Source organism: Cynara cardunculus (assembly GCF_001531365.2).
Source record: "Cynara cardunculus var. scolymus isolate 2C chromosome LG 1, CcrdV1, whole genome shotgun sequence".
In the NCBI taxonomy this organism is placed as follows: domain Eukaryota; kingdom Viridiplantae; phylum Streptophyta; class Magnoliopsida; order Asterales; family Asteraceae; genus Cynara; species Cynara cardunculus.
Window position 1 is genome coordinate 21,764,187 of NC_037528.1, and position 5,170 is coordinate 21,769,356.

Sequence of the window (5,170 nt, forward strand, 5' to 3'; positions counted from 1 at the left end):
TGAAGTTTGGGTTAGTTTAGGAAGTTGACCAATCTTGAGGAGTTAGTTTTGCATAACATGCTTAAACTTTGCAATTAGAGTGGTGGCTTGGGTGTATGTGGATTAAGTTCTATTTTGTTTAACCTTAACCTCTTTGGCACCGCCTAATTTGTCAGAGCAAAAACTGTTGAGTTAGGAGAAACCGATTGAAGGATAGGAGAGAAAAGGAGCAATGGTTTGAGGGAGGCTCATTCGTCAATTTGAGGTAAGTTCTGTCTCAATTTCGAACTCATGCGATTAGTGGTTGGGTAATGAATTTTAGGTTTATTTGGGGTAAAATCAAAGTCGTTTCAGTCAACGATTCAGACAATAATAATGGCAGCAGCATGGGGGTTCATTAAACTGTCAATGGAGCACCAAAATTCTGCTCAATTCCCTCTCGAATTTAGTCCTAAAAATTGCTGAGACACCAATCGCCCAAAAGAAACGGATCAGAATGACTCGACTTTTAGTCGAGATCGTTGTTGTGCAAACAGTCGTTCGAGAGAGCGTTTTTTTTTTCTTTTTCTATTTTGACTGCCGGTCTGCATGGGAGGGGCTGCCCCAAATAGAAGCTAAATTGTGATGAATATATTTGTTGGATATCCATATGTATATACACGCATATATATATATATATATATATATATATATATATATATATATACATTCATTCACATGGTTTTGTTTCTTGAAGCCATATGTCATTGTTTTCATGTTTTGGAGCTTTTCAAAAGCTCATTTTTATTTTAATCATGTAGTTCCCATTTTTTTAGCAGATTAGATTTATAGTTTTTGGTTGTGTTTTAATTATTAGATATCGTTCATCGATTTGGTTGATTGTCTTATATGATCAAAGTTAACTTAACGGTTAGAATTAATTAGTGAATTTGGGTGTCTGTTTAGGTCGAGGAGTAGACTTGGGAATTGAAAAGCTTGGTGCAGTTTAAGGTACGGATTCATAAACCTTTTAGTTTATTTGATTCTTTTATATATTTTATTTTTTGCAAACCCTAAAGCTCTCGTTTAACTCATGACCGTTCCATATTGTTCGTTACTTCATCTTCCATTCACTCGTATTTGTTCTATGTTATATATATATATATATATATATATATATGGCAAATATAACTTGTCCTAATCATGTTATTTGAGTTATTCGAGTTAGTACAAATATGTGTTTTCTTCAAAAGATTGTGTTTAATTGTTCGGTAACATTTTAGTATGATTTTTACCTCTAAATGTACATATGTTTGTAGATGTGATCGATTATGTACCATTCAATTTGAGCCTCTTAATTGTTACAACTACTTGTTCATCCAACGTTTTTCTTACATTGATTATGTTGATCATGCATTCGATGTTGATACGTTTTGCTCTCACTCTTAGTTGAGACTATAAGACGTCACATTCGTTGTGACAAGTTAACTCCGGGTAAGTCGAGCTACTAACCACCTATGGGGGTACCATAGGCACGTCATTGTAGCACTGATGGCGTGACACTAACCATGGCAGTGTGATCAGTCAACGACGTCTTCTCTTTTGTACTCTTATGAGAGCTATTCTGGTGTGATGGATATTAGATTTAGGAGGCGTATAGGTCGGCTCTAGTACATATGATTCGTTTGTAGGGTGGATATCAGTGTAATGTCCAACACCACATCTCACATCTAGTATGTCTGGATTTGCAATCCAACGTACAAGCCTATGTGGCCATATATCTAACACTTGTCCTGTTGGTTGATATGTAAGTGTATGCGTTTTTCGAGCTTGATTTGTCCCTTCTTATGCTTTCGTATGATTATGTTAATTGTTGATTTTACTAAAATACTTGTACTCGTTTTGTCTGATATCTTGAGATTAGTTTTGGCATGTTTGTGTTGCCATTTTATTATAATTGTTTATTCGTTCACTGGGCATTTGGCATTTGGCTCAACCATGTTTTCTTCTGTTCCTCATGGCAGATAATCAGGGGGGCGACTAAGTCTTGTGACAGAGAATACACCATGATCTCGATTTCAAAGGTTTTGAGAGATTTAGTGTTATGTTATTCAATTATTAGATTTATTTCATTGGCCATTAGGCTAGCATTTCTTTTGAAGTTGTATTTGGATTTCCTTGAGTTGTTGGAAGGCACTTGAAGTGGTTTGTTTGGAGATGTTTATTTCTTTATTTGGGACATTTTATTTTTGTATTGGAGACTACATTTTGGAAGTTTTATATATCGTTTTCGTTACGTTTTGAAGCGACCTCCCTTCCTATGGAATGGGGGTGTTACATTACATAAATTAGCTCAATTCTTATATTGTTTAATTTATGGTAACCGTGAGATCCAATATTAACCAATCATTTAAGATAATTATTATTATACAACTCATGTTTATATCTTTCTATATACCATGCTCATTAAATCTTTCCATATCTCTCACCACTAACCAAAAAAAAGATTCTCTCTTTCCATCTTCCTCAATTTCTATCGGCAACCATGGGAAGGAGTGTCAAAAAAAGATTGGTAATTGGTGGGGAAGGAGGAGATGAGGTGATGGAAACGTGGGTAGTTGATCGGTAACCGACCATCAGGACGGGAAGATTCGCGTTTGGAATTCAAAAACCAAGGACCCAAGAATTCATAAATGCATTGAAATCAAACATCAACGTGAACTACATTATCTTATCAAATGATGACGGCGATATAGGTGGATCTGATTTCTAAACCCCCCCCCCCTCCCCTCTCTAGTTTCAAATATGAGTTTTTTCTTGGTTTCTAGATCCATGTTTTTAAGGACTTTTTCTAGTTTGAACCCTATATTTAAGGTTATTGTTTTTCTTTCTTTATTTTCTTCAAATCTTAATGTGGGTATCAAAGTGGTTGATTTGCATTGATTATTCTATACATAAAGCATTCATTTTTTTACTTATTAGGTAGTTTATTTTCTTATATTCCAACCTTGAGTTTTTTATATTACATTATTTTTCATTTATTTATATTTGGAGCTAAATTAAGTGATTAGCTTGTCTTTGCATCATTAGAGTAGAAAAGTCTTAACTTGAAAGCATAATGTTCTGTGTTGTAGCATTCCGACAACATTGAACTGTCATGAAGAAGCGGCTTTTTGGGAAGAGCTTAAGGATTCAGTTGTCGATCAAGGATTAAGACAATTTTTTGTTATTCCAGTGGATAAAGATCTATACAGCTGGGATGAAGGATTTTTGGAGGTTGCGTTTGCTTTTGCTTGTGATATGATACTCCCTTTTTAACTTTTGTCCTTCTTTTAGGAACATGTAAGTTTCCAAGGATTTTGTCTTTTTGTTAAGGTCTTTTGTATAAATAGGACCCCTTGGTAGCTCTTAAAATCCATCCCAAAAACAATGAAGAATCAGATCTGTAGTTCTTTTGTTAATGCAAGTTAGTTTTCAATTTTCTTTAAATATTGTTCTTCATTATGAGTTGTTGCAGCATTGTTCTTACTTTATTTACTTTTCTTGTCTTTAATTTCCGCTCTTTACATTCAGTTATTTACTTTTCGTCATTTATATTTATGTCTTTACTTTTTTGTTTTTTATATTTCTTGTCATTTAATTTCTGTAATGAGTAGCTAATTCCATTAGCTTGGGTGTAAGACAAAGGGTGAAATGTTAAACCGACGGAAATGGACGTTGTTTCGCAATAACAATGTTCCACTATTTCGTTCAAGTTTTTATAATAACCAATGACACTTCTTGACGAGTTGATCACTTTGAAAGTGTTAAAGTGCAATGGTCTTAGAGATAAGTCATTGAATACACATCAACTTAAATGATATGATAGGTAGACTTGAGAAAGTTGCCGACAAGGAGACTTGTCATTTATATATTTCAAACAAATTAATTATCGACAGGTTGGTCGCTTGTTAAAAGTGTTAAAATGCGGTAGATTCAGAAATGAACTATCTAGAATACACACCAACTTGAATGATATGGGAATCGGCTCGAGAGAGTGATTTTTAACAAATAGATTTATTTATCCATATATTTTGAAGACAACATTTTGGCACTATCCCTGCTCTAGATACCACATAGAGATATGAGTTGAAGGCTATAATATAGTACAATGGTGAAGTCCGAGAGGAATACCTTCAAAATAGATGGTGCAACTAGTTATGGCTTACTGCATGCTGTAGCATTCCTATATCATTGATTGTTGGAATTTGTGTTTACATTTCACCAAAGTCTTACACCCATGCTACCCCTTTATATTCTGTTATTTTATCATTGTTAACTCAGAATTAAACTGAAGTCTTCAATTTCATCATCTGAAATCATCTTTTTAATTGGAATCTTATTAAGTCTTTGCTACAATCTCTGTGGACGATATTCGGTTTTTACCACTTTATTACTTGGAAAAGACGACATTGGACCATATTGTATACTTGTTTTGTGGTTTCTTTTATAAGTCTAAGTGTGTGAAAAATAACCTACCAGTGGCTATGTTTTATATAAAACCCATATGAGATTTGGTCTCAATCCATATTCAAGACGGTAGCACAATGATATCACAATGGGTATCACATTAGTATCACAATGGATTTGTGTATTAAAATTCTTGGGTATCATAATGTGTATCACAGGGGGTTCAGTGGTATCATAGTGGGTATCACATTGTGTTTATGTCTTACTCTTAGAAGTTCTTAGGTATCACAATGTTTATCACACTAAAAGTCGTTTGTATGTATCTTTTCTTTAATAGTGTCGATGTTTTTTGGTATCACATTATGTATCCTGGTGTTCACCGGAATAAGTTCACTGGAGGTCGGAGGTTTCTAATCCGAGGTCGGAAGAGGGAAGAGGAGAGAAGATAGTTTTAAAATAACCAAAATGCCCTTTAATTAAAATTTTAATTCAAAATTACCATAATCATCAATTTTCTAATTTATCCATTGATTTGTAGTTGAAATTGGATCTTACGGTTATCACAAACTAACCAGTTCTTCCTTGAAATTGGATCTCACGGTTATCACAAACACACGTCAATTTCACCAGATCTTTGATCCTTTACATCTAGAGTTTTGACTTGCCTATTCAAAACTCTGACTGATCTTCAACACTTAGAATTTTCAAGATTGTCTTCTCTAATACAACTTTAGCAAAAACTTTGATGTAACACATGTTCAAC

General features: G+C 33.9%; 1 long non-coding RNA gene across 1 annotated transcript; it reads left to right on the forward strand.

The window, feature by feature from the left end:
• The first annotated feature begins 200 nt into the window (after positions 1-200).
• LOC112509334 lies at positions 201-2,037 on the forward strand. Its single transcript, XR_003068822.1, has 3 exons — positions 201-244; positions 925-969; positions 1,983-2,037. It is a non-coding gene; the product is annotated as an uncharacterized LOC112509334 (long non-coding RNA).
• Positions 2,038-5,170: the final 3,133 nt, after the last annotated feature.